Below are 27,344 nucleotides of genomic sequence, written 5' to 3'. Positions count from 1 at the left end.
CCCCAGGCTAGTCTGGTTTGTTTTGATTAGAAATTTGGACAAAGAATGTGATACCATTTTGTTTTTTGTAGAAAATATAACATTATGTCTGCATGTGGGTCATTTTTCATTTTTAGCCATGGTGTTGTCAGTTTATGTTCGAACTGTGAGTTTGAATATCACTCTGGTATCTTTCGCCTTTCTTTTGAGAAACATTTTTTCGTGTAAGAATTTTAACTAAAAATTATGCATGTTAAATGCACATATTAAATCATCCTTGATATCAATATTTATTGTTGTTTAAAAACTTATTTTTTGTAAAATAAAATTAAAAGCTTGAGAACCATCTACTTTTGCTAGAATTTCAAAGAAAATCATTTTAGTATATTCTATGATTTGCTTGTCAGAAACTATTATCTGTGTCAAAAAATGTAGACTTCCCATGACAATGACAACAGAAATACTTACATTTGTAGTGCTTGGATTTTAACAAAGCACTTTTTTTTTTATTGAGATCACATCCTGGATCAATTGCTTGTGTCATAATTTCAAGAAAAAAATGACAAACCATGACTATGAATTGTTTTGTATGCATCAGTGTATATGCCTCAGACAAAAGTGTGCAAAAGCTTTCCTGACATGACAGTTTTCTACTTGGATTTAATTAACATTGCATTCAAAAGGGGAAAATGTTGTCTTGAATACCTTATCTCAATATCGGAAATGTCTATACATATAAAAATCAGAAGATGTAATATAATTGCCAATGAGACAACTCTCAACCAGAGACCAAATGACATGGAAGCTAACAACTATACAAACATGTAGGTCACCGTATGGCTTTCAACATGCTCTCAAGTATGTAATTGGTGATGTAGATTTAGGTGATATTTCTCTATCTCACCAATTACGGAGACACAGTAGTACGAAACATGCACGAAGATATAAAATGTTCACCACTTGGGAAAACAGTATATAAGGTTGCTTAGATATGTATTTGTTTGAAGAATGACAAAAATGCCCGAAAAAAACGAGAAACACAGAAAAATCGGGATGCCATGCAACATCTAGTTGTGTCAGTTCATTGCCGTGAACAAATAGTTATTGTACACAGTACTGTTATATCTTTAAATTTTAAAGACCTGTTCCAGGATGCAAAAATTAATTCGAATTTATTTGTTTGATGACCAGAAAACACATTATTATTTGTTAGAAATACAGACTACTGTGTATACCGCTGTGCGAAATTCATACTAACTAAAACAGGGAAACACATCAAATATAAGAGTAGAATTGTGACATAATAGAAAGACAACACTAAAATGTAACACACACAGCAACGAACTTTAATATAACATAGGCCATTTTAATGACGTTGTACAGGACATTAAAAGACAAAATGGTAGTGAAACCTCCCGCTGTTATGGCAAAGTTTAAAATAACATTAAATGACAACATTGCATGACATGACTACAATGCAAATAAACGAGAGAACATATAGGACAGAGAAACATACGAGTATTTACTATCAAATATACCAGGTTTTTAATTTAGTGCGCAAGACGTGCGTTTCCTCTACACAAAACTAGAATGATCGTCATCCCGATCCTTTTTTAAACAGGCATAGACCTATCTATATAGAATATCTTTCGGATAAAGATGGTTGATAAGTAATTGACGCTGATGATACCCTATATCTCCATGTAAAATTATATCCTAATTCTCATGAAGCCAACGCATGCGATAAGTAGAGATAACAACTAGAACTATTAACAATACATATAAAACAAGGAGAGAGGTTACAAAAGTCACAAGCCAGGAGGACAAACCCAATTATTAATATGTTTTATGAATAAACAAAGTTTCTTCAGGACTGGTTTTCGTGTACTCGACCTATTTAGTTCAGAAAATTTAGCTGTATCATATCGTTGTAGTAATAGTCTTTGATTTATCCTTTGAATTTTCCTTCATTCTTTTTAACAATTTCGATAGCAAATGTGATACAGACTTCAATTGAGAATCATCTTTGTATATTAGTTTTTTTTAAACAAAAACAATATTAAGTTTAAAAAAAAAGATGATGCCAAGTGAATTGTGGGCAAAACTTATTTGTTGTCAGAAAATATTAGATTTTCAAATACATCTTTTGTTTGGTAGGATTTTCAAAGAAATTGTTTTATAGGAATTATATATGTTTGTAATAAATTATTATCTTGGTCAACAATTGTAGACTGTCCACGAAAACTCCACAGAAATATTCCTTGCTTGGATTTTAACAAAACTTAGTTCTATCGAGATCACATACTTAATTAATGTTGCATGCATCCGTGTAAGTGCATCACACAAAAGTGTTAACATGGAGCCTTTGCTGATATGGCAGTTTTCTTGTTTAATTTGATTGAAAGTTGCATTATAGAATGCCTTTTATGTCTAGATATACTAACCATTTATCTAAACGGGAACCAAAATTGACTTAAATACCTTATCCCAATAAAGTAAATGTCGTTAAAAAAAACCTATACATTCGGTTAATACTTTCCTACAGTAGAGATCACTTCTAACCTCTCATCAAATCTGTCAGAATCTGTCAGGGAAGCTGTCCTAGCTAGAACAGTTGTAACCTAAAAATGACCGACAGTTCTACCTAGAACTAATTTAGAGCACTGTTTAGTACGCGTCTGGCGTACTAAATTATAATCCTGGTTCCTTTTGATAACTATTTACACCACTGGGTCGATGCCACTGCTGGTGGACGTTTCGTCCCCGAGGGTATCACCAGCCCTGTAGTCAACACTTCGGTGTTGACATGAATATCAATAATGTGGTCATTTTAATAACTTTCCTGTTTACAAAACTTTTAATTTTTCAAAAAAAACTAAGGATTTTCTTATCCCAGGCATAGATTACCTTAGCCGTATTTGGCACAACTTTTTGGAATTTTGGATCCTCAATGCTCTTCAACTTTGTATTTGTTTGGTTTTATAACTATTTTGATATGAGTGTCACTGATGAGTCTTATGTAGACGAAACGCGCGTCTGGCGTACTAAATTATAATCCTGGTACCTTTTGACTATTTTAACATCTCGTGTGGCTGAATCAACGTTAATCATAGCACTGAATGGTTATCAGTGTCTTTATTTATAACTGTTCTACAATCCTGACAGTTTTGGTCAGTTCTACGACTATCATGAACACATCCTGAATGAATAGCCAGTGTCAAATTTATAAAATAATGAAAAAGAATCATTAATTGTATTGCATGCATCTGTGTTACAAAAGTGTGAAGAGTAAATTTTGCTGACATGACAGTTTTCTATTTGAATTTAATTGATAATGCATTATCGAATGCTTTGATGGTACATGTTAGATATTAACCACTGTCCAAAAGGGAACAAATGTTGACTTGAATAACGTATCTCAATATAGTAAATGCTTATACATGACTGTTATGTTCTTATTTAACTGCACTTTTGGGTACTATTTTCATATCTCATCCAGTATGGTAGACTCAGTAGTATGGACCATGCACGATTATATAAAATATTAATAACCACGTGAAAAAAACACCAACAGTTTATGCTTTTGTACATATTTTGCAATTTGTTTGGTGATGGTAAACATGACAGAAAGCGACAATAGACACATTCAGTCTATATCGCTGGTAATTGCTAGTGGACCATCATTCCACGAGAATTTGGCGTTCTTTATCGGTCTATTCGGCTTTCTGCTTTCTAAACTTCCTGTCTTGAGTTCACCTTTTTATTTTAATGTTATTCCAGAAACACGTGTCGCGATCACGGAAATCTTGTCATAATTTGACTAATTGTTTATCAAATCCCATTGAGCACAGTGATAAATTACACTATGGATGTAAAACTGCAAAGGGAGTCAACACTAATAAAATAAATCATAAAAAAAACAAGAATTAAATGTCAGTAATTATTTGACTACACGAAATATAAAATGATCTGGATAAGTGTTAGTATTTGCAGACTAAACAACGATAACACATTATTGGATACATCTTTTAATTTAAGAACCTAGTTTTTATAGTTCTGACGTCAAAAAGGATTCCAGAAAGTTCCTTTAAGTTAAGCGAAGCTTATTTTTCCAAACTGCATGTTACACGCATTTGTTTTTAAAGGACACCATTTTAAAAGTATATGATTTTACATGAATGAAAATGTGCCAATGCTAGAACACCCTTCACGATCTAATTACATATCTATCAATATAAGATATACATGTAGTTCTAAATATCAAACAAAAGCGACCCTTTTCTTATTTTAGCTATTGTATTTAATACAATTTTTGCGAAGTTTATCAAACTGAAAAGAATGAGGAAAAGCTTTGTAGAGAATGGATAGATGGTTTTCTCTCTAACCAGATCAACTACATGAAACTATTACAGCATGGAAACTGTTCAATACATTCGTAACATCTGATACTAATGTATTTAAGAGTTAGATTGCTCATATTTCCCCTCTGTGGGGTACTGTCTGGTGTGTCAGTGGTCGTAATAATCGTTCTACATTTTCTGCGATTGAAGTCGTTAAACTTATAAAATTTTAATGGAAAAAACATAAAATGTTTTGTAAATGATTTTTATAGCGTGTCACAGAACGTGTCTTTCTCGGTGTGGGTATAGTTACTAAATAACACAATTTATAAATATTTTATGTATTTGTAATATTTGTTTCCGTCAACGTGGTCCTCATTAAGGACTTTTAGACACGTCTACGTTTCAAAAAAAGGAAAGACAATACAATCACATTAATGATCGCATTAAATTGGCAAAGCTCGGATATGGCTGTTAGCCAATTTGTCCTATATTTTTTATTCATTGAGAGACGTTGTTGATTTTGATATTCCTGTCTTAATAATATAAATGATACAGTTTTATATTCATATATATGATGTAAGGGAACATATATTTAAAGCTGTGCACATTTACACGCATTGCTGTTAAAAACAGTTTTGAAAAAAATACTATATTGCGAATCTAGCAAGTTGGATTTTTTTTAATATTTTTAAAAGGAAATTCATTAATTTAAATGGATTTATTATGATAATATGGATACTTATTTGCAAACCCCAAAACAGATATCCTTCTTATTACTTTTTCGGGCAGAAATTCTTAATATTTTTCAATATCTAACAAAAATGCAGTTTTGATAATCTATTTGAAGATGTTATATATGAAATACCTTGGTAACATGTACAACAACAAAATTAAAAGATGTTTTAAAAAAAAAATCTAAGGTTTACAGAGGCGGTTTTTATTTTGGGGAGGGGCCGGAGGCCTAGTTTAATAAGGAGCTTTACATATAATGAATGTATAGAATTTTTACACGTATCGTTCCAAACGTTGGCTTGTCAGGCCCCTCCGCCGTCCTTTTCAAAATCCTGGATCCGCACCAGGTTCATCTGACCTTGATTTCATGTTAATGGTTCATAGTTAGGACAATGTTATGTTTTCGAGAGTATTATTGAAAAAGAGGAGATGTGCTTTTTCTGCTAATAAAAGAACTAGTCATAAAGACAAAAAGACAACCATGTATAGATGAACAAGTTATTGGCAATTGGAAAATTGAAAGGGATGTCATCCCGAATTCTCGAAACAAAAAAGTATTTTTTTCAGGATTCCATGAAACAGATGTTGTGTAAAGACGTTATTCACAGTCTCGAAAGTCTGACCTTGTACAATACCATTTTATAAGTATCAATAGTATAGTACATCATAAACTTTAAACCGAGATAAAAAAAAAGGTGAGAAAATACTGTACGTTTGAAAAGAAGACAATCTACCAAAAGTCAAAGTGAATGTTTAAAAATCAAATATTTTTCACTGTACTGCATTCAACAATGAGAAAAACGTAATAACAACATGTGTATCATTTCGAAGGAAAAAATGACTCGTCGTAAAAACGGGAAAGGCTGTCAAAAATAGGACGGGGTTGAACATGTATTTGCGCAGTTAATCCCCACAAACCGTTGACTGCATGTGGTTTAACAGCACAAAATATGAAACACACTGTAAAAAATCAAAATGGTTCTACTCTTTCAATAACTGTGACTTGAGTATTGGTGTTGCTCTCAACCTATTGCAACTTATTCAAAATTATTACCAAATTGCAATTTGTTTTTTTTTAAAACGAAACTGTTCAACTGGTTAGAAATTTGAACAAACTACTGTAGAAAACCACAGTCAAGTTGTTAAATATTCTTATGAATATGGAAGACTTTTCGAAAGAAAAATTATATGACAGCTTAGTTTGAAAATTTTTATAGCAATTCAATATTATAACAGTGCACCTTTAGCATAAAAATGACACAAAATATCTATACAAACTGTTGGACCGATTTTTCAGAACAGCATTGTAGTGGACGAAAACCATATAGGATTGCAAGTATCCTTTATTTTATCACCTTGCACTTTCACATTTTGAGTCAATAATTAGTGCAAAATTCTGACAGTTGAACAGTTTGGTTTGATAAAACAAATTGCAGTCCTGTCAGAATGTTGAATTGTTTGCAAAAGTTAGAGCGCAACACAAACGGACAAGTCACTGTAACACGAACCACACAGAGCCATCTGCAGTTCATGAATAAATTAAGTTCTTCCAGACTAAAATATTTATCAGTACACATCAAACAGTGTAAAGACGTTATAAAAAATCTAAGTAACTGCACGAACGTCTGCATTTCAAATATATAAGTACATTGTATCAATAGGATGTAAGACCAAGTTTTCAATACAGGACATATAAATGCACTGAGTTATCTCTTAATTGACAGACATGTTTTGTTACATATACAACTTTATAGATAAATGTAAATGTTAGAACCTATAAAGACAGAAATACAAGATCTCTAATGCTAATTTGATAACATTTAAGAACAATCCAATTAATCGAAAGCAATGAGAAGTTATTTTTAATCGTATTTTGATTTACGGACTCTGTAAACAAGATCTACGAAATAAATTAAGGTAGGATATCCATTCAATATGTACGTTCGCAATAGTGGCAACCATACTTTCAACTAAAATCGGTGTACCCCTGAAAAAAAGTAAGTTATGTTTAAAGTAATTTGTTGTTACGAAAACTTTTCTCAACTATTATAATTCTAGTAGGTAAATTGAGTGTTTGTAAGATTGTGTATGCCCGTCTGATAGTGGTTATCTGATATTCACATCACTTCTATTCATTTAAGTTAATTTGATACCTATTATAGTAAGACTTTGATAATACAGATTTCCAAAATAAAAGACTAACGAATTTTTGTTTCTTAATTATATCCAGTGAGATGAATCTCCGAATATTTTGTTACCAGAAACAACCTGACGGGTGCTACTTATGGAGCAGGATATGCTTATCCAGACAGTCACTTATAAATATTCCTAGTGAGGTGCGTGTTTCTAAATCTAAAGATAAGTATGTATTGTTTTGTTATTTGTCGTCTTTGGATTTTACTATGGCGTTGTCAGTTTCTCTTTAACTTATGTGTTTCGGATGTATTATTGGTATTTTATATCTCTGTTTACTACGAGAGAAGTGAAAAGCCAAAGGGGATAATAAGCTTCAAGATTTTAGATGCCTTTCCGAAGTTAGGAATAAATTCAATTGTTTTCTTTCAATGTATTGTTCTGAACATGCATACAGTATTTGTCACTTGACGTAGAGCAAACAACAATAAAGGTTTTAACATTTGATAAATGGAGTCTTTTGATATCTGTTCCTTATCTTTTAGTGCATTGAGTTGAAACACGTCTTGTTTGTGGAATTATATTGCTTACCAATGAGGAAGACGTCATGACTTTTTTCCCAGCTAAAAAGTGCATTTATTAAAACAATCTACCTCAAGAATAAACATGAAAACTATATGTTTACGATTTTTTCAATACAAGCAGTGTCAAGTACATCTTTGAATGCATCCTTTAAATAATATCTTTCAATATAATTGTTGCTGTTACAGTGAGATATCATCTATGTTTTAAGTTTTCTTTATAATCGGCTTAGAGAAAAAGCTGAGTCTCCAATTTCTGGCTGTGTTTTTTTTTATAAATAATTTAAACAAAAATAACGATTTACAAGTATAAAAAGGTTTCTTTTTCAGAACTCTTTAAATGTTCAAACATTTCAACATTGTTCGAATATTTATAAATAAGTGTTTGGTTTCAGTAAGTGATCGAACTAATCGTAAAAACATCTTAAGAACTACAAAGAGTTAACCAAAAACGAGTTTTTTTTTTATGTAATTGTTATAATCACTAAACTTTATAAATTTTGTATCACAAATAATGTATATGATCTGGTGTGAAAAAGTAGCCAGTTGCATATCAGTACTAGAGTCGATAGTGGATACAGAGCTATATTTAAATAGACAAGTATTACTGCAATTGCATTAGATCTTACCTTGCTCTTTTGTCTAAGTTGGCATTATATGATTTTGTTTGTTTTGAAGTTATAAACATTGCATTTGCCCCTTAATAAGTTTTTTCGAACTTGCATTTCTAGCTTGTAACATGACGCCGTAATGATATCACTATCGTACATTTATATTATAAGAATTGATTAAATGATCTCAAAAAGGTTAAACCCTGCAAGGAAATAGAGAATTATAGTTATCATTTAACAGACTATGATATATGCATCATACATGTACAACAACCAAAATGAAAGCTTACTAGCTAAGATAATAGTAAATAACATGACATAAATCGGTAATCATACATGTACACACTTTCATTATTATCTTCAAGTTACTGGTATGTTTGCCCAAACTACTTTTAATAATTCTGTGCTCGCTCATATGATAAGATTAAGGCAATGATTTGTAATCTGTACAAAAGAATAGTTCAATGACAAAACGTAATTAATTAGATGCTGGTGTGCGTACCTAACACATCATTAGTACAGGTAGTTGGCTTCTTTACCTACAAGTTTATATATTTATAGGCATACTCTGAAATCTGTTTATCCAATATTTTAACTGAAGACATTCCAACGATCAAATTTTTTATAACCACATATTTATAGTTTTTACCAGTTACTTTGCTACTATGATATGTTTTCAAATATACATGAACCTGTTAGAAATACAGATTATAAGAAAATGGACCTTTGCATAACAGATACATTTAAATTATTTTCAGATATATTTATTCAAAGTAAAATCATTCCAACAGATGAAAAGAAAAGGACCAACTGCGTTGAAAGTCAAATCGGTTACCAAAACGACTGAAACGAGCAAAACAACGACATTTCTTAAGAATATGAACTCGCACCAAAACGATGCAAAGATTAAATATTACGTCAAATGTGTAATATTCATAAATTATAAAAATGTATGCTGAAACAGCATGAAAAGAAGTTGAATTTAGGTTTGAAAAGTAAACCAAAGAAGAAAATAGGCGTGGAAGTTTGACACCTAGATCACATTGTCTTAGGGGCATACGATATAGTTACAGGGGAGGTAATGACGTAGCTAACGTAAAATGTTATTTTTCGCGACGTCAAACTATGACATATTGGGAAAAGATGCATTTTTTCCGACTGAATTTCATCATTTAAACTAATTTAATTTGAAAACAAGTCCGATACCTATGTTTGAAACGATATTTTGTTTCATTTTGCAGGGAGATTATGAGGACCAAATTTGATATATATATTTTTTTAATTTTGATAAATATAAAGCAAAAAATTACGTTTTTTTTCTCTCAATTCATGACCATTTGATAAATATGAGTTTTTTCTGAATAAATAATGCGAATTTTTTTTAGGCTACTTTAAAAATACGGAATATACAAATTTAAAAAAAAATAAAAAAATTACAATGTATGTTTATCTTTTTAAACAAAAAAAGTTATGGCTTTCTTTCGAAAGGGAAAATACAGCCACATATCCGAATTTTGAGTAAATATACACAATTTCGACCTCATTTAACTAAAAAAAAATAGCACATGAAGGAATATTTGTTTTTACATATTTGATTTAATCAGGCAATAAATAGCCTATATGGAAATTTTCATCAAACTGTAAATACAGGATCAAAACTGTATAGTATGCCCTTAACACATTCCTGTTGACATTATTCCAACGATTCATCATGTTCTAATACAAGCTGTAGTATTTCATTAACAAATTTATCAATACAAACTTATTATATTCCAAAAAAAAATATTTATCTGCACAAAATTACTAAAAAAAATGTTGCATGATAGAAAAACGCATTTTACTTTATAACTCTAAATACTTTACTGATAACACTCAAACAATTGGGAATAAAACAATCTTACAGTTGATTAAATATCATACATTCATGTCAAATATGATTGTAATTTTTAACTTTTGCCATTTATTGAAATAGAATACATGGAATTGATTAATGTTACACTTAGTTGCCATGAAATTACATGTGTTTTTTACCTTCTTAATACCAGATACTGCACTCAACTTTTAATTGGTTAGATGAAATGGTATTTGGTTTATAATCGATGCTGCAGATGCAGTTTATGCATATCTATTCTCAATCCTTAATAACTTTTATAATAGTTGTGTTCATGCGTGTTCAACTATAAAATGTTTTAATGGAGTCAATTGTTTTACCGTAATTCCAATCATTGCTTTTAGGACAGTATATATTGTAGTTACAAAAGAAAATACTGTTTCAAAAGACCAACATATGTTTGTAAGCAGAATACAATTTTAAGAAATATATGTTGAGAAAACTTTGTAAAATGTCCCCCTGAAATCTAGTGTTAATCTATAAATTCATTGCATGGTTACATAATGTTAGTTTTGAGAACATTTCTCATCGTTAAATCTATCAATCTTCACTAATTTACTGGCATAGTTTTTATTCTATCATTGTCTACATATTTCTTGTACAATGAGAAAATATACGCATAGAATAAAAAGTAGTCGTTACATCGACACTATCAACCTATGGTTTATAAAGCAATGTATTAAAACCTTACATAAAACGTTATGTAACGTAGTACTATCCTACCGAATATGTCAAGGTTTATTGTGTCACCATCGAAGTCAGTAGGTTGATTTTGCTAGTTACTACAGTATTGTTCTTTTTTTATAGACCGTAATTGTTCACTTTTTGAGTACTGGACTACAATTTTAAACATCAAGGTAGGCTTGCCAACGAGACAACTATCAAAGAGCGTCAAAATAAAGAGGGTCACGGACCCCCTGTATGCCTATATCAGTACAATGAACAACGGAATGATTAGTTTGATTATTTTAAGCTTGTTTTCATTAAGAAAAAACGTGTGATACCGATTTATATGCACATGACACGTGATCATGAAATACATATCATCAAATACCTTTGCAAAAACCATCAACAGCTAGCTTCGAGACCAAAAGTAATAAAATCCAAATGAATAAAACATTTGGTAGTAGTATACCAAACACATCGTTTGACCTTAACAGAACAGCCAACATCGTATTATAACACTAGTTGTATGTTTCATTATTAAACGTTATTTTGATTGATCAACAATCTCGCGTCATTCTGGAATGGACCATCATTTCAAAAATGAATTGTAACGTTCATGACGACAAATCTTTCCACAATAAAGTGCATAGGTGAAAAAAAGAAAAACTTGAAAGTAATCGTGTTTTCATTATCATAGCCAAACATGTAATTTATAAGTATTGAATTCTTCTTATAGTAATTTAATATGGTTTATATGAGGCAGGCATTACCTGTAAATGGAGACGAAGTCTGTATGATTTTTATTTTAACTTAAATATTTGTAAAAAAAAAAAGAAACGGAAATACCGTAACGTTTCCGATTTTGGTTCTATTGTTAGGGATTTTAGTTATGACGTTATTTAAGTTATGACGTCACATGCAATGTAAACAAAGAAACGCTGTCATCAGGTAACATTTTTTCATATCAAGGAATTATTAAAAAATTAAATTGATATTGCATTCCTTCCTATTTTATACTAGACTGATAAATATATAAGTTTCGTACAAACGAGACCGAAAAAAGGAAATACATTGTAGATTTCTGCGCAGGTCCGGGATTTCAAAACATGACATAAAAAAAATTGAACGATTTTGAGTTCAGTAGTACAATGAAAAATTTGGGAAATTTTCCCGAATTTGTTTTTTTTTTATTGAATTTTCTACTGTTATTGGGGACTTCGTCCCCATATAAAGGTATTGACTGTGCACACATCATTAGACAGAAGCTCTGTGTGTGTTACATTCTAATGTTGTGCCATTGTTCTCCTCTTGTATTTAATGCGTTTCCCTCAGTTTTAGTTTAGTACCCCGATTTTGTTTTTTGTCTATAGATTTACGAGTTTTGAACAGCGCTAAATTACTGTTGCCTTTATTTTACTCCCCGCTTCCTAAACAATGTACTTCAGGTCAACGATTTTACACCCTAATAAATTTACAAAAAAAACAGATTTTTATAAAGAACAAAGTTGTAATGTTATCTTTTTGCAGATACCTTTGTACATAGAGAAGAATTGATATACATTTTGACGTTTATTGCAATATAATACATGAAATTGATTAATTTAACACTTAGTTACCCTGAAATTACATGTGTTTTTCGTGCCCGTATTTATACAATAATAGTCGGGTTTAACATGTGTGTTTAGCTAACCCTTGTTTTAATAGAGTCATCTCATATCTAGCATTGTTTTAACGATGTTCCTATCATTGTTTCACGGCAAAATAGTTACGGAAAAAGATAAAAAAAAAAAGAAGAAGAAAAAAGTCGCTACTATAAAAAGAAAACATATATATGTTAGTAGAATGCTACTCTTAGTATTATTTCATATCATGTCAACTTTGTAAAATTAACCCTCAAAATTTGAATCTTATGATATAAATTGCACAGATAAATAAATAGTGTCTGTTATGGGCATTTTTTTTTATCATTAAATCTGTCAACTCTCACTATCTTTGTCTACAGATTTCTTGTACAATGAAAATATACATAGTCAAAAATAGCTGTTACGTCAAAGGAATTAACCACTATTTATTGATGCAATGCATTTGCAACCGTTCTGGAATGGTAATATGTATACACATAGTCCTATACAACATAATATTTTAGAGGTATGTTGTGTCACCATCGAAATTAGTATGTTCGTATATTTGATATGTATGCAGGTGTTTGCAAAATACAGCTAAGGTAATCTTTTCCTGAGGTAGAAAAGCCTAAGTATTTCAAATATTCAAGGTTTTATAGACAGTCAGTTTATAATTATGAACACATCAATGATAACTCTAGTCAACATCGAAGTGCTGACTACTGGGCTGGTGATACTCTCGGGCAATTAAAACTTCACCAGTAGTGTCATCGACCCAAATTTCATATTCATGACTTGGTAGCATATTTCAAAGATCGTCATGTTTTAATACTATTTTTGTACTGAACTATAACTTTATACATCGTACTTTCCATATTTAATTTCAGGATGTTGCTATATATAAGATAAGGAGAGATAGTATGATATCCAACGAGACAACTATCAAACATAGTCCAAATAAAGGGGACAAAGACCCTGTATGCGTATTTTTTTTTTTTTATGTTTTTTTATCAATACAGTGCATACAGGTATAATTTTATTGTCGATAGGTTAAGTATTTAAAGCTTGTTTTAATTAAGAAAAACGTGTGATACCGATTTATATGTACTTGACACGTGATCATAAAATATCATCTGATATCATTGCAATAACCATCAACAGATATTTTAAAGATCAAAAGTATAAAAACCAAACGAATGAAAAGAGTAGTAAATTAAAACATGTATGACCTTGTCAGAACAGCCAAAATCTTAAACTTTAATTTTAATGGAAAAACAAAGTTTAATTGGTTTCCGCCTTTAGCTTGTAGGTTGCTTTTTTAACGTAGAAGAATTTATATGTAATTTATTTTCGATTGTCTCTCTGACTACACGAATCAACATCATTGTACAAAAAACTTATATTTGTAAGTAGAACTTTTAAATTCTTAAATATGTCATATCCTGTGTCAACTTGGTCAAATGTGCTTCCAAAATTTGAGTGTTCAATTAGACATGTAATTACATTGCACAGTAATATAGTGTTTAATATCAAAGCATCTATCAATCTTCACTATCTAATGATTGCCATGGTATATATTATATGTTTCGTTAAATTTGTCTACTTACAGATTTTTTTTTATAATGAGAAAATAGACATATCGACAGTTAGAAGTAGCCGTTAACTGATTCATAATGTCATGCATTTAAATCCTTCTGAAATTGAAGTTATGTAAACACGCATTTGCATCGAAGTCCTTATGTTGAATCTGAAAGCATTCTTTTTTAATTCAATTAACCATAATGTTTTAATACTATTTGAGTATTAAATAACAGTTTAAAACTTTGTACTTTCCACATATTTTCATGATGTTGCTATATTTGTCAGAAGTATCACTTATTTGACAAAAAGAATCCAAGTTTTCTTTAAAAAAAGAGAGACGAGGTTATACTGCCAGGATTTTCAAGAAGCCCTGCATGACTATACTGCAGAAGTTTATTTTTTTGTATAAGTACATTTCACAAAGTTGGACGAAGTATTTTAATCTTGCTTCCATGAATGAAGAACGAATGTATCGATTTATGTGCAGAGGACACGGGATTGATCAATAGCCACTAACAGCGACCAAAAGTAATAAAGCCTTAATGAATAAAACTTTCAATAGTACATGTATGAACTTAACATAACAGGAAGTATCGTATTATTTACTTTTGATAAAGGTAGAGGATTCCAATGTTCCTCGCGTTGCACATACATTTTTTGCATAGAATAATGAATGTGTAAATTATTTCTGATTGTGTTTCTGGTTACACAAGACAACATTATTAGGAAAAACTTATATTTGTAATTATAAAATTTAAGTTTAAGAATTATTTCTCATCTTGTGTCTGAACATTGTAAAATGTGCCGCAGAGATTTAATTTATATGGTAGTCGTGCATTGCCTGGTGCTATTTTGTTTGGTATGACTTATAATGCTATCCATTAAAACCCTTTTAAAGTGATGCATGTTATGTTAACACAGCCTCATACTACCCAAGTTTCAATGCCTCTTGTTTCACCATCGAGATCAAAAAGTTTAATATGCTCATGTTTGCACTAGGTTTTTTTCTTCTTGTTGACAGTAACGTTTAAATGCTATTTGCTTATTGACTTAACTTATACAACATCGTATTTTCCATATTTTATTATATGATGTTGACGTTTTTGTAATAAGTTTTTAATTTTTTTAATTATATAACAATACTTTTTTTTAGAATCAAATAGAATTATTCATAAGATAAGGAATTGTGATAAAATTGCTAACAAAACAATTATCACACTGATTCCAAAAGAAGAGGATTAAAGACTCCTACATTAGTTCTGTCTTTTTTGTTTTATCAATACTGTACAGTGCATAGAGGTATAATTGTATTGTCGATAGGTGAAGTATCTACACTTGTCTTTATTAAGAAAAACGCATGAAACAGATTTATATCTACACGACACGTTATTCAGCAATAATCTTTTGAAACAAAGAAGAAAAAAAAGGAAAAAGCATCAAAGAGAAGAAAAAAATCATTTAAGAGCTAAACAAAACAATCAAAATCGTTTTATCTAATTTTGATATAAATGTCCCCGAGTTGCACTTGTTTTCAAATAGCCAAATTTATACTATTATTATAAATCAACATTCTGACTACACAAGACAAACCCGTTGTAAAAAAAAAATGTATACTTATAAATATTTCTCAAATTGTGTCAACTTTGTTTGGTATGAGAGCAGATTTCATTGTTGACTCTATCAAAGTTCTTCAAAGATATAATTTATTTTAACTTTGTCTACAGATAGATTGCTCAATGGGAAAATATATACATACGATTCAAACGGTAAATGTTTTCTGATTAACCAATCTTATAATTCCATGCATTAAAACCCATGAAAGTGATGCACGTTATATTAACACGCATTCCAATCCTTACCAATATATAGAGGTCTCTTGTGTCATCATCGAAGTCAGTTGGTTGAGTATTCAAGTGTTCGAAGAGGCGTTCTTTTTCTTATCTCATTGAAGAATTTATTAAATACTGTTTGAGTAATTATAAAATACAAATTTTTGAAACATCGCACGTTTCATTTATTGTCCATGATGTTGCAATTATTTGTCGCACGTATCATTTTTGTTTTTTCTTCTAAAACAAAAACAAATCAATTGAATTTATTTTCAAAATAAGGAGATGTGGTAAGATTGCCAACCAGTCAGCTCGTCAACAGATTTCAAATGAAGACCCTTGCATGAATTAAGGTTTATTTTATATCAATTCAGTGCATTAAGGTATCATGCTATAATAATTGTCGATAGGTGAAGTATTCTAAGCTTGCTTTTATTAAGAAACAAATATGTGATGCCGGTTTATATGCACGCGACACGTGATCATGAAATAATCATCAGTAGACATATTTGAAATAACGATCAACAGATATCTTTGAGACAAAAAGTATTAAGAACAAAAGAAATGAAAAAATTAGCAAACACAAATATCTATTACCTTAACAAAACAGCCCACATCTTGTAAGTTCATTTTATTAAAAAAAAAAACAACAGAAATACAATGTCCAACGCTTATTGTTTTACATACTAGAATTCATTGCATGGTTAAATTCAATTGGTATGAGACCATTTTTATTGTCAAATCATAAGGTATCTATTTAACATTCGTCTACTGATTTTTGTCTACAGTTTAAAGTATATTGTACTAGAAACATACTTTTCACTTGCTTAATTTAACTATTTTGACCTGAGCGTCACTGGTGAGTCTTAGGAAGACGAAAGGCTTGCGTATAAAATTATACGTCTGGTACATTTGATAACTATTTACACCACTGATTCGATTCCACTGCTGGTGGACGTTTCGTATCCGAGGCTATCACCAGCCAAGTAGTCAGTACTTTGGTGTTGACATGAATATTAATTGTATGGTCATTTTTATAATTTTTCTGTTTACAAAATTATGATTGTTTTGAAAAACTGAGGAAATATATTAACTTAGTCGTGTTTGGCACAACTTTTTGGAAATTTGGATCATCAATTCTCTTTAACTTTGTACTTGTTTGACTTTATGACGATATTGATCTGGTTGTCACTGATGAGTCTAATGTGGACGAATTGCGCGTCTGGCTAATAGATTAGACGCCGGTAACATTTTACTACTTATTAATAATGTAAAATGACATGCTGAAAGCAGATTACAAATCACTGCAACAACCATCAACAGATAGTTTTGTGAACAAAACTATTAAAAGCCAAATGAGAAGCTAACAAAAAACACGCACGAACTTAACACAAAAGTCAACATCTTACATTTTGGTGTTAATGAATAAATGGTTGTCCAATGTTTCCCGCGTTGCACATTCTTTTTCACACATACTATTTTATATGTAAATTAATTTCCAATTGTTCCTTTTGCAACAAAAGACAAAGTAGTTGTATAAGATAACTTATATTTGTAATCAGAACCTTCTTAAGCCATCTTAAGTTTTGTAAACACACAGTCACACCCTATCCGCTTCTTCAAAATAGTTTTAATCATTATCCTGCTAAGTATTTCAAATATGCTCGTGTTTGTAGTAGAATCCTTTTTCTGTTTTCTGTTTTTTTTTGTTTTTATGAAGAGTTTTTGTTTCTATCTGTAAATTGAAATACATTTTAAAACATCTTACTCTCCATATGTTTGTTTCTTGAATGTCGATAATATTTGTCACATGTATCATGTTTTACTTATATGACAATACGAAATCAAATAAAAAACTATATATAAAACAAGAAGATATTATGATAAGATTTCTAAAGGAGATATCTATCCAACAGATTTCAAATTGAGCAGATTAAATACCTCTGTGTGACGTAGTATACGTTGATATTTTTACAGGACAGTGAATAAAAGTACTATCTTATTGTCGGTAATGTATTCTAAGCTTTGTTTCATTAGGAAGAAACGTGTGATAACGATTTATAATAGCTGGACACGTGATCATGAAATAACCATCATCAGATAGCATCGAGACGAAAAGTATAAAAAACCAAATGAATAAAATATTCCAGAGCAGCAATCTAAATACATGTATGACCTTAACAGAACAGTTAACATCATCGTATAATTTTCTTTTAAAATTCGATATGAAAATGTACATTCAAATTAACCATATCCGGACAAATGCAAATCACGGACAAAAAGCTCTGTATCACGAGTATGTAAGTATTGAAAAACACTGGGTCAATGGTACCTTTGGGGAAAGTATAGACTACTTTTGAAAGTGACAATATTCGTCAGCGTACAATCAAAACTTGATAATATACGCTGTTTTTTTTTTATCATAAAGTACATTGCAAGTCGTAAATAAACATTGATATTACTTCCTTGTTATGTCATTATTTATATAGTACCGCAGTGGAGACATAAAACTAGCTTTAGGTTCAGTATGTACAAACAATTATAATTTTACGATGTAGGCCAATGAGAGACCCTAAAAGTCATATATAAAATGATTTAATGTTGATCACATTAGCACAATCATAGATTATTGCGTGTTAAAACGTAATGTAACATCTAAAATGTAGCATAGTAGAGATAGCAGTATTGACCCAGACAAGTATTACCAAAAATAAAGCAACATTAATTTCCTTTATAAATATAGAAGACTTAATTAATATTTCCTGTCCTTTTTGCTCAAAATAGTTTCTTACACATTTGTACTTTTAAATGAAAAGGTTTACTTTTCCTAAAATTGACCATAACAGTATTTGATTATATAAAGTGTATTTACAATTAAACAAATATACCGTATAGAACTGTTTTGTGTTTTTATCAAAGATCAGCATGTATTATCGTACATTTCGCCATTCTTTTGCAATCCTGTAACTGTCTTTACAATTTATAGCTAGTTTATCTGATCTAATTGCCCTTCACACTGTTCAGACTGGTTGGTATTGGTAGACGTGAAATGAAACGGAGAAACTCTCATTTTCACACGAATGTACCGATGTCATTATTTGGTTTAACTTCCTTATTCATAAAATGTTCAATTATGGTTGTTCGTGGCACGTAAGTGTTTTTGTTGTTTCGATGTTTTTCTCTTATAGTTGATGTGTTTCCCTCAGTTTTAGTTTTCTCTTAATCGATTTATGACTTCCGAACAGCAGTATACTACAGTTGCCTTTATTTGATGACTGATGAGTCTTTTTTAGACGAAACGCGCGTCTGTCGTATATACTAAATTTAGTCCTGGTATCTATGATGAGTTGTTTTGATATATACTACACATTTGCCGCTAAACGATTTAAACAACAAGCTTGCATGTATTGTACGAATTTCTAATCTTGACGTCTTTGAAGTCTTTACCTTCTTATTTTACGTGCACAAGTTTCTAATTTAAATGTATGACTTACTATTTGCTACGTTCATGTTAAAAAAGTTTAAGTCAAAGGGTCTAACTATAACGAGCGTACTAATTCTTCAGACTGAAAGACGCATCTTTGAAGTACAAATTGTTCAGTATTGGTTTACGCATGACAATCGTACAAACGTTAAAAAGAAGACAACGATAAGCTTAGACAACGCATTTAACTAGTCTAGGATTATGTGTATCAAATACCTCAGATATCTCAGAGTACACACAATCTAAATTTTCTCTTGCAACGTAATAAACTCTTAGAATTTATCTGGGTTTTTTTCAATAGTATATATGTCGTGTACAAGTTGCGGTTTTGTACAGGTTATAACATGTTCAAAAATAATGTACATGTTATAACTTGTATAATGCAAAAATACAAGTTATAACATGTACAAAAGTACCTCATACATGTTATAACCTGTACAAAATATTGCTTAAAAATGGTTTTAACTTGTACAAAATTAAAAATAAATCTTAATGAAGTAAAATATACATTTAAATTCACCAATGCATAATGCACAACAATAAGTAGGCCAGAACGTGTCTTTTTCTGTAGAGGGACATGATCACAAAGTTTCAGAAATACCGGTATATGTTTCATGACTAAAGTTGGGAAAATGTGTTTTCATGTAATTTTATGTTTTATGCAGTCCTTCGTGGCTTAAATAAGTGTGAAACTATTTACTTAAAGCTTGCATTTCCTCAATGGCAATTACATAAGTTACTAGGAACTAAATTCTTCCAAAACATTTAAGAACGATGCCTAATAATTTTGGGTAATACTCCTCTCATTTTATAGTACAAAACAATGTCTTATATGCTTACTCTGTAAAAGAAAGAGAGAGCTGTAATAGTTTTCTTTGGACCACGCTTCATTATCAATATCTTTGGATCTACTCTTCAACATTTTTGGCCTTCAGCATGACTTGTGTAAATTGATAACTCAATCTTTTTTATAAACTATAGAATCATTGCATGAGGCGAATGTCATTTTGATGTTTTAAATAGTATATTGTCTAATTTAAAAGGATTAATATGTGGCCTTTGGATGTTGTCTGCTCCATGGCGGGTTGTTGTCTTTCAGACACATACCCCATTTCAATTCCCAATTTTATTTGTACCTGGCTATCCTCTTATGTTTTTGAGTGTCAACTAGAATGAAAGTATTTTACTATTGCCTTCAAAGTGGACACATATAATTCATCAAATAAAAATCTGTCCATAGATAGTTATAAGAGGATCATAAGACATGGCCTAAGATATATCTTATGACAGGTCTTGAGAATGCTTCGTAATACCGACCCCTGGACATTAATTGTATAAAAAAAGGACAAAACACACTAAAATGAAGGAATAATAAAAGAAGTTATGAAAATGTAATTGAGGTCAATATCATCTGTTGCGATAATAAAAACATATCCTTATTTTTTCTCGATTTTGTACAAGTTAAAACCATTTTTAAGCAATATTTAATTTGTACAGGTTATAACATGTATGAGGTACTTTTGTACATGTTATAACTTGTATTTTTGCATTATACAAGTTATAACATGTACAATATTTTTGTACATGTTATAACCTGTACAAAACCGCAGCTTGTACACGACATATATATATATTTTAATATAACATCACTAATTAATTGGGCATTTCAAAAGTCTGAATGCGAATACATATGTTTAAACTCCTTTAGGTCATTTTGTAGTAGCAACACATATGTTGATTGGACATGCTTTGAAACTATATCTGCGCTTGAATATTTACTTGATAACATTTGTGTTCGCTTTGGAGATTCCGTGTATCGTCAAGTTATTGGAATTCCATGGAGGAATAACTGTAAACCACTTATTGCGGAATTGTTTTTGTATTGTTATGAGTTATAATTTTTGACTAAAATAAACAAAGACCTATCGAAACAACATTTCATACAAAAAATAAACAATACTTTTAGATATTTGGATAATATATTGACTCTCAATAATGACGATTTCAGTATCTATACTAAAGAAATTTATCCTGTTGAACTTACATTAAATAAACCTTATACTAACAATGACCACTGCCCTTCCCTCGATCTTGATATCTATATCAATGGGAAGCTTAATACAAAATAATATGATAAAAGAGATGATTTTTCATTTCCTATCGTTAACCATGTATTTTCAGATGGTGACATTCCGTTGTAACCGTCTTATGGTGTTTATAATATATATCTTAACTTATATGATTTGCTCGTGTATGAAACAACGTATCATATTTTATCAAGAGAAATTTGTGTATTACTGATAAAATATTACATCAGGTTTTCGATATCACAAACAAGTCAAAACATTTACTAAATGTTATCATCGGTATAAGGAAATCATTCGTAAATAAACTCAACATGCAGACATCTTATACGTAAACGTATTTCACATCCATTCTTTTATGGTAATAAACTTTACAAAGCACACATATGTCAGTATTCACCTCTAAAGCTAACAAAACGTTTAAACCTACTTATTTAGAAGGGATGTAGATACATGTACGATACTGTTGCCAGGTCAGTAAAGGTTGCTTATTTGGGCTTTAATATTGATTCACGTATAGAGTCTTTGCATCGGAATTAAACACATTTATTTTCTTTTGTTTCATACTTTGACATCGGACTCGGACTTCTCTTAAACTGAGTTTTACTATACGTATTGTTGTGCATTTTTTTTTATACATTGGCTAGAGGTAAACGGAAGGGTTGAAATCTCAAAAATCCTGTTAAACTCCGCCGCAATTTAGCGCCTGTCCCAAATCAGAAGTCTTTGGTCTTTGTTAGTCTTTTTAACATGATTTACTTATATTTCGGGAATGCTTTTGTTCTCAGCATACAGTCGGCAGTCTTCTTGGGCCAACATGTGCTCCTGTTCTTCCTGGTGGTCTACAAACAGGAGCTTCGCATTTAAAATAAAAAAAAAACCTTGCGTATCTTTTATATCCGCTCAAATCGACACTATGTTAGTCGCATCTATCACATTGCTTTTGAATCTAAGGACAACATTGCTTTTGAATCTAAGGACACCACAGATACACTTAGGTGTGTTTTATATCTGGAAAATGACAACGAGACCCGTCTGAAAACTAAACGTAAGTTGAAAGAGATGATTTGATTTTTTTCTAATATAGACCTTGGCGAAATTCCAGCAGCAGCACCTGCATATGGAAACTATATCTTCCATTTGATGCATTAACTATGAGAAAGTTTCCAGACAACACAACACAATGAACAGACGTATAATGGTCAATAGCGGTTTTCAAACACAAGCAAGTGTGTAAGAACCTTATCGTTCCGAATATAATTAAGTTGTGTAAATATTTGATAAAGAATATACCAACAATCTTCTATCAAACTCTAAACTTTGTAATAGAAAGACAACGTCTAACGAGCTTCCATATTTGAGATAAGAACATTTCTCAAGTTAAAAAACTAATGGTTAAACCATGAAGATTGATGGTCTTAGTCTACCTTAGTTTCGTTATCATCCCCATGTTAATAATACTGTTTGTTAGTCTACCTTAGTTATCATCCCCATGTTAATAATACTGTTTGCGACAATAATCATCAATATACACCTTTACAAGACTTTCGTTATCATCGCCATGTTAATAATACTGTTTGCGACAATAATCATCAATATACACCTTTACAAGACTTTCGTTATCATCGCCATGTTAATAATAATGTTTGCGACAATAATCATCAATATACACCTTTACAAGACTTTCGTTATCATCGCCATGTTAATAATACTGTTTGCGACAATAATCATCAATATACACCTTTACAAGACTTTCGTTATCATCGCCATGTTAATAATAATGTTTGCGACAATAATCATCAATATACACCTTTACAAGACTTTGATTCCAAGAAACATTTGTCAGTCGATTGGTATCTGCGACGACTTGATGTTTTTATTGTCCGAATTCATCCATCTTAGTACGTCGTGTTAGCCGATATGGCATGCTTTTGCACTTTAAAGCCATTATAGCTAATACCATAGGGATGTCCAAATGAAGACAAAAAGCCACACAGACGAGATGTCATTTATATAAAAATCTCTTCATAATGGTTATTCATCATATTAGATGAAACGCCTGAAGCTTATAATGCTTTTTACAATATATAGTTGGTGTCGTTACAGCGATTGATTTGTTGGTTGGTAATTCATCATATTTGCTTTCAGACAATATTAGAAAATGTGTTAAAGATTCGTATTGTTAATGGTATTTGCACGCACGTTGTGGGCCTAAACATACTATTAGCACCAGCAGCCTTTAAAGGTCAAGTTATTAATCTTAAAAGACTACGCCAACGTCACAAACATATAACGATTTATTTCGTCCACTTATTAACTCGGAAAGTAAAAGTTTGCATGGACGTATAGTCACTAGCGTATATAGTTAAAAAAAAATGCCAAAATTCTATTGCTACATGTATAAGAAGTGTGTTACAATGTTCAGAGTCTGTGGTATACATTCATAGAGGTAATGAATTGCCAAATTTATAAAAACGGATACTATATGTACGCCATGATGTTTTATTAGAGATATATATTTAAATTTAGACTTAGTATTATCAATGTCAAAAGTTAAAGGTTTTATACGTCTATAATACAGCACTCAACGACGAACAAATAATCATGATATTCAATGACAGACAACAAATCATCTGTATATACATACAATGTACTTGTCAGACACAGGACCTTGCTATCTCTTTTTCCAAACCTTTTGAAAATGAGTTTAAAGAAAATCAAGATAGCTATTTAACCACAAACATAACATTTTAACAAAAAACTATATTAGGATATAACATTGATCAACCACTGGCAAGATTCTTAATTTTGGACATCCATGAGGATATTTTACGGAGCAAACTATTCATAGAAATTCAAACAAATGGCTCCTGAACCCCAATTAGGAAGGTGAGTGTGTAAATGTGTTATGCATCGATCGACGTTGATCAGATAAGCTGAGAGCCCATTTACATTTAATTTTTCTACCTACATTTAGAAGAAAGGTGAGAGGCAAATGTTGTATTGCATCAACCGACCCTTATCGGAAAAGTGAGATCAAAATAGTCTAATGTTTCGACCAAACTATATTAGGAAAGAAATGGAAACCCAGTATGTGTTCATGTGTCAAACGATCTACCGGCAAATCAGGATAGGTGAAAGCAAAATATATTTTCATGTGTCGATCAACCTTTAGCAGGGTAGGTTAGAGCCAAGAACTTCCGTGTATAAATTGACATTTATATAGAAAGAAATAGAGCCAAGTACTCCCATCTCATGTGTCAACAGTGACAGAATTGATGCATGCAGTTGCTAAGGTTGATTTGTTTTATTTAAGAAATCATAATATCAATCTTCAGGGTTCTGTTGATTTGAGTGTTTATCATCTTGTGTGTCGTTTTAAGAAATGACGATTAACCAGTTTTATATATTTAAAGAGTTCATACAGTTTTTAAGCATTGTCAGGTTAATTTTAACAAAAACAAGTCTTTTCACGTATCACTTTAGTTAAGTTAGTATTCAAACCGCGCTATTTAGAAGCAGCATCGTATGCAATCAAATTGGTTAATCTCTGGTGTGTTTTCCTTTTGTCAAAAAACATATTGATAAACCTACAAATAGGTCTTACTTGCGAAGAGTTTTGAAAATTTTGAAGCAAAGTGGAGTTTTTAGTTGAGGCAAGCTAACGTCACATACAACGTACATGTACATGTAATTAATGGAAAATATTACATCAGTGTTTTCGATATCAAAAACTTGTTAAAACATTTACTAACTCTTATCATCGGTTCAAGGACATCATTCGTCAATATAAATCAACTAGCAGACATCTTATACGTTCAGGTATTTCACATCCAATCTTGTATAGTAATATTCTATACAAAACACAAACATTTCGTCATTCACCTTAAAATCGAACAAACTTTCAAATAGACTTATTTAGAAGGGATATAGTTACGATGGTGTTGTCCGGTAACTGAAGATGGCACTTTCTGGAATCAATATTGATTCACTCAAAGGGTCTTTGCAACGGAATAAATGCATTTATTCTACAACCAGTTGTTGGCATGATACGGGTTATGTTCTTCTTATATATTTTTATGATGTTATTATACTTAACCCTTAACGGGAGGTATTGTGATAGATTTTCCCTCCGTTTGGAGTCTAAGTACCCAAAAGGCCATATAAGACTATCCACGTTAATATAAGGTCAAGATTGTCTTCAAAGCTTCCGATGGAAAAAGAAATAAAAGTATACATGTACATTGTAGGTAACTACATTTTTTTGTAAATTTATGAAGCATAACATATATATCATATCAAAAATATTTCCTAGCTAACTATATACGTTATCATCTCATTGATATGCATAACAATAAACCCCAAAAAAACATTCTGCATTTGAAGATTTTAACTTTCATTTTATTTCTTAAATATGAACATAAAGAAATTAATAGATGTACTTACCTAAGAACTTTCGTGTTATTTCAGAGAGGAATAAAGAGCCATTAAATGAAACAGTCTAATTCTGTACTAAATAAATATATTGCCACTTTATTGACAAAATCAACCATTTAGTAATGTAATATAGATATTAGACTCCATGGTAATCCAGCCAACTGTATTACATATAGAATTAGTCGCCTTTTCTTTCCGCAATCAATAATAACAACTTTATATTCATACGATATTAACCTTCTATTCACCAAAACACAGCGTAAAATGACATTTGTAGAAAATATCTGTAAATGTCCACACCAGTGACCGGCCGCTGCTCTCATTACATATTATATTATTAACTTGATTTTGTTTTAATCAGTTTCTATGTACAATTAACCACAAGAAATCAATATCATTTACAAGTGTGAAGTTTCTACGGAGGTGACAAATATATTCCAGTACATGTTGTAAAAGTCTAAGACCAAAACAAAAATCTTGTTCTGATTTTGCAATGTATACAATGAAAAACTACCTTTAATTACTTTAAAATTATATATTAAAATGTATTTTTTAAAGAATTACTGTAACAGACAAAACAAAACAAAAAATGGCAACACAACACGCTAATGATAAACATGAATATGCTATCTTGATTTGGCTTTAAAAAAAGTGTAAATGCTTTTAATTACAGGGTCTTTGGTAGCCAAGTGGTCTATAGCTAAGTAGTCCAACTTACCACCAGTCTCTAAACGCTGAAAGTGTTCGAATCTGACAGTTGCGGTCGACCTCGATCTTAATTGTGTAATATTGATAATTTTCTTGCCAAAGGTCGATGATTTTGTTCAAAAGGTACTTGTTTCTAAAAAACTACTTAATATGTGCTTAAATATAGCTTTAATATAGCACAGATAAGTTTTTCTGAGATAAGTGCATGTGTTACCTCAGGGTTTTGCCGCTTCTTCTGCCAATATAAAAACTAACCACCTTTGAAAAGCCAACAGTGATAAACACAGTTCAATCAATTAAAATTAGAAAGCTGTCAAGTTTGTCATATATATATATCGTCTACTCACGATAGAAATCTTAAGCGTTTGGCAATATAATCTGATATCGTGTTAATACAGATTGACGTACTGACCCCCTCAGACAAACCATGGCCATATAAAGTCGGTGATAAGATGAAGCTAATCAATAGAGATGCCTTGTATCATGGAGTCAAACTAAATAGTCCCATCAAGTGGAAACAAAGAGGTTAATATATCATTCTATTTTTTACTTCAGAAGTTGAAGTACCGGATATAGATTACTACACAGTATAATTAAACGTAATTGTAGTAAATGCTTTATTTATTAAATAAGTGAATGCATACACAAGACATGGAAGTTCAT

General features: G+C 30.9%; 1 protein-coding gene across 1 annotated transcript in view; it reads right to left on the bottom strand.

Moving 5' to 3' along the window:
• LOC134714450 (zwei Ig domain protein zig-8-like) overlaps positions 1-26,117 on the bottom strand; it is an 88,809-nt gene extending 62,692 nt beyond the window's left edge. The window contains exon 1 of the mRNA XM_063575694.1: positions 25,983-26,117. The gene's annotated coding sequence lies outside the window, so the exon portion shown is untranslated. The remainder of the gene's footprint in view (positions 1-25,982) is intronic.
• Positions 26,118-27,344: the final 1,227 nt, after the last annotated feature.

Source organism: Mytilus trossulus, chromosome 4, assembly GCF_036588685.1.
Source record: "Mytilus trossulus isolate FHL-02 chromosome 4, PNRI_Mtr1.1.1.hap1, whole genome shotgun sequence".
Lineage (NCBI taxonomy): Eukaryota > Metazoa > Mollusca > Bivalvia > Mytilida > Mytilidae > Mytilus > Mytilus trossulus.
Note: the sequence above shows the minus strand (reverse complement) of the source record. Positions and strands in the feature narration are given on the sequence as shown.